Raw genomic sequence first — 12,412 nt, 5'->3', positions numbered from 1 at the left:
TTAGCTACTGGTACTCCCACATGCTCTTATAAGTCTAGGGTTTGGAATGAAAGGAGTTATTAAATTAACTTGTCTAGTTAATGTGATTAAGAGGCATGGGATGGGGCCACTTGCTCTAAGATAACTCTGTCACAGGCTTTCTTGAGATCTGAGATTTAATCATTAGATACTAATTCCTCAGCTCTCAAAGGGTTTCTATTTTTTAAGATCCCTTATTTAAAATACAAAACTTGGGGCACCTGGGTGGCTCACTCAGTAGGTTAAATGTCTGACTTTAAAAGTTTACTTTTAAAAGTAAAACTATTTTTACATTTACTTTTAAAGGTAAAACTATTTTTTATGAGTGATCAAAAGGGGAAAGTTTCTTGCAGGCTTAACTTTCTAGAAATATTTTGAGCAATCTTAATTGAGATTTTTTAACTGTTTCTTTCCAGGTGGAACCAGAAGGGCATATGCCTCTCAATGGGTTGAATTTTTGTCTGACTGCATTGTCTGCTTTGGATGCAGAGGCATGTCTATCACTTACAGTTTTCCTGGAACATCTGGGTCTTTTCAGCAATTGCATTTGTGTTTCAGGGAAACTGACTAATGGGAGATATAGGATAGGAGGACAGTTAATAAATTCATGTATCAGATATCTTGCCTTCATTAGAGCCATTGTTCTTGATTAGATTGAGCTATCTACAGATTTCAAAAATTGCACTTGAAGTTTATACTAATTGCATTTCCCCACTCTTGACACTTTCATATACTTAAACGTGTCATCAAAGTGTAGAGTCTTGCCTTGAGTCAAATAGTCTTTTATTTTATTTTTATTTTTTAAAAATATTTTATTTATTTATTTTAGAGAGAGAGCATGCATGCAGGAGGGGGGAGGGGCAGAGGGAAGGGAGAGAGAAACTCAAGCAGACTCTGTGCTGAGTGCAGAGCCCGATCTCACAAACTTGAGATCGTGACCTAAGCCAAAACCAAGATTTAGACACTCAACTGACTGTGCTACCCAGCACCCCAAATAAATGGTAGTTTGTCTTAATGGAACTTTAGATGCAGCCCAAATTAATGAAGTTGTTAATTGTTCCTTACATTTGGACTTTACCAAGCCATAAGTGGTCACATGTGTAAAACATTAATCTTTTATTCAGTTGCCATCCTTTAATATCCCGTCTCTGTATCCACCTCATCCCCATTCCTGGATCTTTCTTTTTTTCTTTACAGACTTAGATTTTTCAAAGATTCTAGGTACTTTCTTTTTCTCTGATATGAATATTATCCTTGAATTTTTAATTCAGGCTATGGATGATAATTCAGGCTATGAATAGGGAAATAATTGGCCCCTTTATCAGCTGAGGTGAAAGAGTTAAAATGAAAGTTAAGGATTCAGGGGATTCCTACAGAAAAGAAAGGTGAAAAAAAGCTCAGTTTTAGGATCCTAAACAAAGCATTTTGATTGGCATATAGAGACCCTTGCATGTACATAAACGCCCATATTTGAATATTTATAGAACATAATCTGTCAAAATTACTGTTATTTTAATTTGCCAAGCTTGGCTGATTGCTGCAGTTGGATGTTAGTTGAATTCTAGATGAGGAACTGTAAATATGATTTGGTGTGGAACATGTTTTTTGTCCTTGAAGCTGTTTGAATATCCCCCCCTCAGCGCCCCCCCCCCCCCGTTTATTTTATTTTATTATTTTATTTTATTTTATTTTTATTTATTTTATTTTCCAGTGAGCCTTTTTTGTATAGCTGAACTTCTTTTCCATGTTCTTTTTTAAGGAAAAAAAATGAAGTGGTGTGAGGACAGTAAATATTAATTTTTTTTTTAGTTAGAAAAAAATGTATTCACATTTAGTAATCATGAATTATTTAATCAGTTTTAACTATTCAGTCTTCAAAGAATCTACCTCTAGAGATTTCAAGCCTAGGAACATGTGTCTCATTTTAATGGTCTATGAGATTTTATGTGAGATATGTTTCATGTTAACAATAAAGAATATGTATAATTGTAGATAATTATTGTTACTCTTTTCTTTTCTCATTTGAACAGTGATAATTTTAGAGACCCAGATTCAAGCAATAATATCTTTTGGAAATATCAGCTTATGTTCCAGTGGAAGGGAGGTAAGCTGTTTATCACAGTTAGTATTGAAATAACTTTATTAATAAATCAACATTTTCTCTTTAAAAGTTAGAAAATCCTTTTCTCTTTAGGTAGTGTCCCTTTATCCAGAAAGCACTGTATTATTTATTGATGCTGTATCACCATTCCTCAAGATATTCTACTGAGCTACATTATTTCAGCTCCGGAAATAATCGGTGACTTTCTAAAATTCATGTGACTTTTTTTTAGGATCGGAGTATATTTTGTGCTCCTTTGCTAGGCTATCCTGTCTCTTAGCTATTTTCACCAGAATAGTTTATTTTTACATATATAACCACTTGACATGACTAGAGGCTTAATTTTTTTTTTTTTTTTTTTTGCTTTTGGTGTTTTCATTTATCTCTTGTGAATTGACATAATTGACTCCATTTTTTATTAGTTATTACTTTAGCTAGAAACTACACCAAGTACTAAGTCTTAGTATTAGTTAGATATTGACTTTTTTTGAGGATTGCAGGAATGTGGCGTTTCAAGAATATATTTTATGTTTAGCAAACTAAGAATGGAACTTTTACAGCAGTCTTTTCTATCTTTCACAAGCATCCATCTTCATTCTTGTTTGACAACATCTTTTTGGGTCTATTAATCTTTTTTCTAGGAGCTTTTGCATATATATATATATTTTTTGCTTATTACTGTAGTCATGTTTCTCCGTGCTTTTTGTGATCATCCCCAAATAATTTCTTATGTATTTCACCCTAATTCCTCATTACCGTTGTAGGAAAATTTATTTGTCCAACTTTGCAGCCTCTCCTCTGGCTGGAGGGCAAGATTATTAGTAATTCTTTAAGATGTTACCCTTGTTCCTAATTTTGTAATGGTTCACCATCTGTTCAATATATTAAGGGCTCAGAAATGTCTGTTGTACCTAATGTATCACAGATATGGAAATAATAATAATAAAATAAAGTTGTATTTATGTGAAGTGAAGGTACTGTTAATATGTTCCCTTGTGTTTGGTTATTCTGACATTCTTTGGGAGCTTATTTGCAACATGCTTTCAAATTTCTTAAGATGAATTAGATATTTTCATCTTGTTTAACCACCATGTCTTTGATTAAGTATGTTAAAACTCAGTTGAATAAAGTTTAGGTCAATAATATAAAGAGTAATGAGCTGTTTTACAGTATAATTTGGAAAAAAAATATCAGCTGCATTTCTCATTCCAAGAACAGCAGACAGCACTATACAGTGGACTAAGATTTCCTAAGTAAATTAATTTATCAAGGTTAATTCCATAGTGATAGCAAATGTTGGGAATTGGCATCCAAATGTCAAATTTCACATACAAATTTTAGTTTTTTACTGATTTTTTTTTACCTCCAGAGGAAGAATTTGAAAACTTAAGTTTGTTTAGAAGGCATTATAACTCTATTTTAGGAATTAGAAGTAGGCTTTATTTTTCTGTAAATTAAGCAGCAAAGATATCAGAGGATTGCAGTTTTTACTGATAGATTTTTAAAAAGCCCCTATGGAAATCTAATATTTAGATCTTTATTTAGGAAATATTTTAGTTTGTAGTAATAATGCAGGATCTAAATGATCCCTATAATTTTTTTTATTATATATGTGTTTTCATTGCTTCAGAAACCAAGGATGAAATGTGTTGTTTAATAATTTGCATTTTGGTGATACTTATAGATGAACCCTATGATCAATCATGTTTTAGGTAATTTATGTGCCATTGAGACAAATACACGTCTTTATTTTTTTCTCTCTCCTTAATATCATAAGAGTGTTATATGTCATTTTACCAACTAGTAAAATGTGAAGGTAAAAGTCAAAAATGGAGATTTTTCAGTGATTATTTGGTGTGACATGTATGTTATCACTCTGTCCTAACAGTAAGTAAAAAATTGAACAAACTGAAAAATCTTTCAACTTTTCTTAGATTTTTTTTTATAGAGGCGAGGTCACAAGGCAAGCTACTACCCCAAATTGAAGAGACAGACAGGCAAATATAGAGAATGACAACTTATTCTAGCAGAATGTAAGAGCAGAGACCTTTAAGGGAACCAGTACTGGGTAGGAAAAAAAGTGAAATATAATTAATGAATTGTCAGTGTGGACAAGTCTGAGGTAAAAACTCCAGGTGGGCCCAAGTTTAAGAACCCCACACTTTCATGGTTTTACCTCCAGGAACTCTACCATGTCTTCGTAGTGAGTATTAGAGAAAAATGCTATCATTTTGAAATGTGCCTAGTCATTCTGTTTTTCTCAATGAGATTTGCTCTAAAGTAGTTATTTTATCAGTGCCTAACCTATTAAGGTATTATCAGAGCCTAACTGACCTGGAGGAAAGGGAAAATGCAACTCATTTTAGCCTTGCATGTAGGGGAAGAGAAGTATCCAATTCTAGCCATTCTGTTCTTTCTCTAGCTATTCTGTTCGACCTACAGCATGTGTGTGTTGTGGGGGAAGGGTAGGGCTGGGTGGTGGGAACACGTGGAGTGAGTGAGAAGAACTTGTGAAGGTCATAACTTGGGAGCACAGGTTCACTAAAAAACTGAGACTTAATCATAGGACTATAGAACATTTCTTCTACCCCAACATTACTAAATGCCTGTTTGCCACAGCTTCTTTTACCCAGTGCATCATGTCTAGCTTCCAACAAAAAAATTATGAGGCATGCTAAAAAGCAGAAAGCACAGTTTACAGAGACAGAACAAGCATCAGAATCACTTAAACATAGCAGGGATTTTGGAGTGATCAGACCAAGAATTTGAAACAATTAATGTCTAATATGCCAAGGGCTCTAATGAAGAAAATAGACAAGCAAGAACAGATGGACAATAAGTAGAAAAATGGAAATTCTATGGAAGAAAAAGAAATGCTAGAAATAAAAAACACTGTAACAAAAATGAAGAATGCCTTTTATGGGCTTATTAGAAGACTGAACGTGGCTGAGAAAAGAGTCTGAGTTTAAGGATATATCTAAACTTAAAAAGCAAAGAGGGACATCTGGGTGGTGCAGTTGGTTAAGTGTCCAGCTCTTGGTTTCAGCTCAGGTCATGTTCTTGGGGTCCCTGTGTTGGACTCTGTACTCAGCATGGAGTTTACTTGAGACTCTCAATCTCTCTCTCTCTCTCTCTCTCTCTCTCTCTCTCTCAAATAAATGGATAAATCTTAAAAAGAAAAAAAAAAGATTTAAAAAGCAAAGAGAAAAAAAAAGAAAAAAAAAAAAAGAAAAAGCAAAGAGAAAAAAGCCTGAAAAAAATTAAAAAATAACCAGAAGGTATAATATATGCATAGTGGAAATACCAGAAGAAGAGGAAGGAGAAAAAGGAACAGAGGAAATATTTGAGGCAATAATGAGGGAGTATTTGACTAAGTTAATGGCAGAGTCCAAATCACAGATCCAGGAAGTTTAGAGCACACCAGGCAGGGTAAGTGTCCCCAAAACTTCACCTAGGCATATCATATTCAAACTGCAGAAAATCAGAGAAAACAGAAAATAATCTTGAAAGAAGCCAGAAGGGGAAAAACACCTTATCTATAGAGGAGCAAAGGTAAGAATTAGATCTGACTTTTCTTCAGAAATCACACAAGCAAGAAGAGAGTAGAGTGGAATATTTAAAATGTTGAGAGAAAAATCCAACAATCTAGAATTCTGTTTCCTGCTAAATTGTCCTTAAAAGAGAAAGAGAATAAAGATTTTTCTCAGATGACAAAAATGTAGAAAATTTGTTGCTAGTGGGCTTCCCTTGTAAGACATATTAAAAGAAGTTCTTCAGAGAAGGAAAATTGTATAGGCCAGAAACTTGGGTCTACATTAAAAAAGGGAAATGACTTTAACTTTTGAATAACTTTAAAATAACTTTTATTTTTCTTATTCTTAGTTGATCTAATATGTATGCATCAAAATATGTGAGGCAAAAACAGAATTTCAAAAAGAAATAGATGAATCCACTATTATAGTTGGGTATCTCAATACTCTTGTATTAAAAATGGACAGATCTAGCAGGCAAAAAAATCACTGAGGACATATTTGAACTCTACCATTGATCAACCAGGTATGATTGATATCTTCATACAACAACAGCAGAATACACATCTCAAGAATGAAAATGGTAGGGATGCTCAGTCAGTTAAGCATCCTACTTTTGTTTCAGCACAGGTCATGATCTTGAGATTGAGACCTCCCTGGGCTCCATGCTTAAGTGGGGAGTCTGCTTGAAATTCTTTCCCTCTCTCTCTCTCTCCCTCCCCTAGTGCTGCTCCCTCCTCTTGCTTGTGCGCATTCTCTCCTTCTTAAATAAACAAAATCTTAAAAAAAAAAGAATGAAAATGGTATTATTCAGAAACTTCAGAGTTCATTTTAGACTTCAATTTGTTTCCTGTAGGATTTGCATCATAAATGAGATCAGAGAAAAGAAAGATGAGGATTCATTTAAAAAAATACAACAAATTATCACCTGCCTCCCCTCTACCTCTTACATATTCTAGGGTAAGAATTTTAGAACTTCGATTTTATTGTGATATTTAATACATTTTTCTGGCCTCAAGTTTGATTTAATGAATAAGTATATGTGAATTATATACTTTTATAAATGAAACCTATCCGGCACTCTCTCATTCATTAGCTACTAGGAATATTTCATATAATTTTTTGATTCCACGTGGCAAAATTAGAAAATTACTGTGAAATATGAATACCTCATGGCTTGGCCAGTGTATGATAATTATTGACCTTTGCTCCCAAATAATAGAGCTCTGGATGTCTGACTGCCTTATTATTTTTTTGAGTAGATTTTGAGTACAAACAGAAGCAGATGGGAAAGGATAGGTGAGAATTTATAAAGGAAGAGAATATTCTAATTGGATTTTAGAAGGTTATATCGGCCAGTAGAAGACAATAGTTTGAATGATACGTTGCCCAATTTCTTCAAGGAGAGATGAAAATGACTGAGGTTTGATTCTATATATGAAATGGTGTGTTTCTTTCCCATTCTGAGACTTTTTCTCCCTGCTCTTGTTGTCCTATAGAGCTATGCTAGCAGGGACCAGACTGTAGGTTTAAATTAGTGAAATGTAGGGGCACTGGGTAGAATGAGGAGGAGTATTTATTTCACCATCTTTTTCTAAACTTTCTCATTCTTTGTTGCTCAAAGTATTGTTTTAAGAATTAGCACCTGGTTCAAGAAGGGCTGATTCTTTTTTTTTTTTCTTAAAGATTTTATTTATTCCATGAGAGACACACAGAGAGAGAGAGGCAGAGACACAGGCAGAGAGGGAGAAGCAGGCTCCATGCAGAGAGCCTGATGTGGGACTCGATCCCGGGTCTCCAGGATCAGGCCCTGGGCTGAAGGCAGCGCTAAACCACTGAGCCACCTGGGCTGCCCAAGAAGGGCCGATTCTTAACAAAGCTATTCTAATGACAAAAGGCATTCAGTGTTTTCCTATCGGATTATTGGATTAATATTGAGTTGACATCTATTTGCATGCTAAATGCTGAATCATTGTTATCATTTGTCTGCCTGGTAGACTCATGATAGTGACCTTCCCGGGGTCACCAAAAGAGATACGGTTCTTTAAAGGAATTAGAAATTGTATTAAAATGGATTTGATAAAATTGATCCCTTTTCTGTAGAAAAACAAAACTGAAAACAAGGGCTCAGATGGCTGAGCGTCTGACTCTTGATTTTGGTTCAGGTTATAATCTCAGAGTTATGAGATCAAGCCCCTTGTTGGATTCTGCATTGGGATGGAGCCTGCTTGAGCTTCTCTCCCTCAGCTCCTCTCTCCACGCCCCCTGCTCACACATTCTCTCCCTTAAAAAAAAAAAAAAGAAAAAAAGAAAGAAAAGAAACCCCCCAAACAAAAACAAAACATGTCAAATGAACTTCCCTTCTTGGATCACAATTATGGTTTGAGGACAAAATCTATCAATGTTTAATAATCCCAGGGTTTCTTTCTGGTTCTAGCTTCCTATTTTCTGTACAAACCTTGATCAAGTCAAATAACTTCTTACCTTAGTTTATCTTCAAAATGGAGATTGTGCCTACCTTACAAAACAGTGGTAAGAATTAAATGAGGAAATGTGTGCCAAGTGCCTGGGTTATGTTTGGCGTGGAACAAGTGTTAACTTCTCTTCCTCCTTCCTTTTGGTATCAGTAATATCTGGATGCCATCTCTTGAATGTGATCACCAGTCACTGATTATAAGTTCAAATTATTTTGTCTTTCTGAACCCCATTTTCCTTTAACATAAGATTACTAATGTCTATTTTATAAAGTTGTGGGTTGGAGTTCAATTCATAGTGTAGTCTAAGAAGTTTTTGTTGAATCTGAATGTGAATCTTAAACTGCTAAAAATTTATGTAAATATGTGAGTTTTGTTGGACAGATCTTCTGGACACCAAATCCACAATATATTTTTAGGAATATATTTAAGAAGTACATAATAAGGAAAGACACATCTCTAGTTTTTGTTTTGTGGGAGGACTCTACAATAGTTTACCTAATTTTTGCTTAATAGGTTACTAAGGAAGTCAAACACTTGAATATGCCTCTGTCTTTGCTTCTCTTTTTATCTTAGGTAACTTCATTTTTAGTGAGACTTTAGTATATAATGCTGGTTTTGTGGACAGATCTTGGAAAATTAATTGGTGCTGAAAACTTTATAGTTTGTGAATTACCAGAGAAAGATGTAGTTAACCAATATTGAAGTTTAATTGGTAAATTAAGGTCAAGTCTCATAAATGAATCATGTTAAATTAGTTATGAATTAAATCAATATTGTTGAATTTAACTGTGTTAAATCAATATAATTTCTTTGAGATAATCATAGAATAAAAATTGATGTGTGTGTGTGGTATATTGTACTGAACTAGGAAGTTTGTATTTTTAAGGATATTATGTAGTTCCATGAATTTCAGTTAGATTTATTTGAATGTGAATCATTTTTATAAATAATTAGCAGCAAAAATATCTTTGTCTTTGTGTCCTGTAGCAGTTGTGCTAGCTTTTGTATATGTTGAGATGAATGTAAATTTTAACTTATTTTCTTATACATCTCCCAAACGTTAGGAAATCGTTTAGTGTACACAGTGTTAATCACTCTCAAGAATTCCCAGTTTATCATTTTATTTGACATGCTGTTTTCTTATCAGATTATTAACTGCCTTGAAAATGTCGCAGAAAGTAGAGAATAGTCTTTGCATGCATAGTTTTTACCTGCAAGGAAAAAGATAAAAGAAAATAGAATGAAAACTAAATTGCAAAAACATTTAAGTGCAGACAAGTTTCTGCTGAGAAGTGGAGATGAATTTATGTGTCAATGTTAACACATATAAACATATTATGTTTGAGTATAGATAAACATATGTTTGAGTATTTTTTTTCATAAGGCATAGGATTTGCAAAGTTAGAATAAATGCATGCATTATCAGTTATTGCTGAAATCAAAATAAACTTTGTTTCATTAAGGTATTTTTTGTTTTTTGGGTTTTTTTTTGTATTCATTTTTTTAAAGAATCCAGATATGTATAGAACTGGGTGTTTATTTTTTAACTCCTTTTTCTGTTAATAATTTAATGTTAAGAACTATTAGAATTCTGTAATTGTACAATTATAAAGTATTATTTGGGCAAGCCATTTATAAAGTAATATATTTTTGTCCTTTTTTATTGTGGTAAAATACATATAACATAAAATTTACCATTTAACCATTTTAAGTATGTAATTCAGTGTAACTTTAATTACACGGTAATTCAGTGTAAGTACATTCACATTGTTGTACACCCATCACTACCATCTCCAGAACTTTCTCATCATCCCAAACTACTATACTCATGAAACATTAACTCCACATTTCTTCTTACTTTCACCCCTATAACTGTTGTTTAATTTTGTCTTTACGAATTTGGCAATTTTAGGTTCTTCTTATAAGTTGAATCATATATTTATTCTTATGTGACTGAGTTCTTTCACTTAACATAGTGCCCTTAAAGTTCATCCATGTTGCACTATGTATCAGAATTTTTAAGATTGAATAATATTTTATTTTATGGATGTGCCACATTTTGTTTATCCATTCATCTGTCAGTGGACATTTGAGTTGTGAGTAATGCTGCGAACTTTGTTGTGCAAGTATCTATGTTCAAGTGTAGCAATATGTTTTTAGTATATTATAATATTCAGAATTTTTGTGGTAATGAAATTTTATTTACATGGACTAGATAAATACCTATATTTTCAGTGATACCAATGAATATTTATTAAATACCTATTGGGTAGTCTAAATAGTGGAGATACAAACCTCGATGTTTATAGCAGCAATGTCCACAATAGCCAAACTGTGGAAGGAGCCTCAGTGTCCATCAAAAGATGAATGGATAAAGAAGATGTAGTTTATGTATACAATGGAATATTACTCAGCCATTAGAAATGACAAATACCCACCATTTGCTTCAATGTGGATGGAACTGGAGGGTATTATGCTGAGTGAAATAAGTCAATCAGATAAGGACAAACATTATATGTTCTCATTCATTTGGGGAATATAAATAATAGTGAAAGGGAATAGAAGGAAAGGGAGAAGAAATGGGTAGGAAATATCAGAAAGGGAGACAACATAAAGACTCCTAACTGTGGGAAACGAACTAGGGGTGGTGGAAGGGGAGGAGGGCGGGGGGTGGGGGTGAATGGGTGACGGTCACTGAGGGGGGCACTTGAGGGGATGAGCACTGGGTGTTATTCTGTATGTTGGCAAATTGAACACCAATAAAAAATAAATTTATAAAAAAAATTATAAAATCATGATATACTGTCTTAAAGAACTTACAATCTAATAATAATTGGGTGTGCTAATAAGAACACACTGATAGGTAGCATATGCTTTTTGGAGTTGAAGAGGTATTCACAATCTAATACAAACCAACATCCTCTCTTACTAAATTTTTGCATGTTGTTCTTACCAGTTAGGAAGCAAAATACTTGACCATTATCAACATGAATGTTCCATTCAAGCATATGTATTTAACATGTGCATTTAACATTCAAGCACAAATCTAGAACCATACTAAAATGGAAGTTGAATCATGACATTCCTCTAAACAATTTTCTCTAATGAAAACATTCTTAGAGTGAGTTAACATTTCTTTTCCCAGACTTCCACCTTAACTCTGATCACATCTCCTAACCCCATCTCCACCCTGAGCTGAGTAATTCTTTGTTGTGGATACATTTCTTATGTATGTAAACTGGCCTAAGTGTAAATGAGTAAAAGGCAGAAGGATGAACTCTGTGTCTCAAGGTTCTTCCCAGGTTTGTAATTCTAATTTAATCTCTGTAGTACCTGGATTTTCCAAATGAGAGAAAACAGAATAGGTTTGTATAACCTCTAAATAAGATATCTCAATAGATCTATTACATAGCAATTTTAAAAGCTAAAATTTAATCAGAATATAAACATTTTGGTATTTCAGTGGTCTTTTTATCTCTCTCAAAGAATCTTTCCTGGAAAAACAGTATAAATCTTTTATGAATTCAATCATGATTTTTCAGTTTAATTGGATTTTTAAGGTTTCTCTGTGTGTGCCAGCTGGACCTTTTGGAGAGTGTTACTACTACTCTTTTCCACTGAAATGTTAGACCAAAGGAAAACATACAGCTAGCTAGCTGTTAGATTCACATTTCCTAAGGATGATGTTTTGAAGCTTGAAAGAAACTTTGAAAATTTTAAACACAGCTAAGCAGAGGTCCCAAAAGATGATGCTGTAGTACTGTCTTTTTTCTCCATATTCATCTACTTGGCTCCCAGTAGTGAGCGTGCATTGTGAGTGGTAAAGACATGTATAGGCTCATTACTCTGCAGAGTGGAAAAAAAAGAAAAAAGAAAAGAAAACAGCTAATTTCAGAGTCAACACAAAAAAGTGAAGGGATGAATGAACAAGGATGATCATCCATTCATTCAACACATATATAATAGTCTACTATATACTGGACAATCCGCTAAACATAGGAAATAAAGAAGTGGCTAAAATGGAATCAGTCCCTACACTTGTGGAATTTAGATTGCCTAGAACAGTCAGTGGAACGTAATGGGCACTTAAAAAATACTTGAATAAATGAGTTCTGTTTTGTGGAGAAGGTTTTGGAGTAAGGGGCATTGTAGTGAAGAATGTCCCAATCATTGTATTAGAGATAGTGCATTTTAAAAGATGAAAAAATGGAAGCTACTCAAGTATTTATTAATAAGGAAAATGGTTAAGTAAGTTATGGTAATACATAGAATGTAATATACACTGG

General features: G+C 33.6%; 1 protein-coding gene across 12 annotated transcripts in view; it reads left to right on the top strand.

Moving 5' to 3' along the window:
- Positions 1-12,412, top strand: part of FUT8 (fucosyltransferase 8) — a 287,889-nt gene that overhangs the window by 94,629 nt on the left and 180,848 nt on the right. For 6 of the 12 annotated variants that reach the window (XM_041758777.1, XM_041758783.1, XM_041758788.1 and 3 more), the window contains one exon: positions 2,049-2,122. The exons of 5 other annotated variants lie outside the window; for them this stretch is intronic. The gene's annotated coding sequence lies outside the window, so the exon portion shown is untranslated. Of the gene's footprint in view, positions 1-2,048; positions 2,123-6,505; positions 6,610-12,412 lie in introns of all 12 variants that reach the window. One more of the 12 variants, XM_041758784.1, reaches the window with a different exon arrangement.

The sequence above is a fragment of the Vulpes lagopus genome, chromosome 6, assembly GCF_018345385.1.
Source record: "Vulpes lagopus strain Blue_001 chromosome 6, ASM1834538v1, whole genome shotgun sequence".
In the NCBI taxonomy this organism is placed as follows: Eukaryota; Metazoa; Chordata; class Mammalia; order Carnivora; family Canidae; genus Vulpes; species Vulpes lagopus.
Note: the sequence above shows the minus strand (reverse complement) of the source record. Positions and strands in the feature narration are given on the sequence as shown.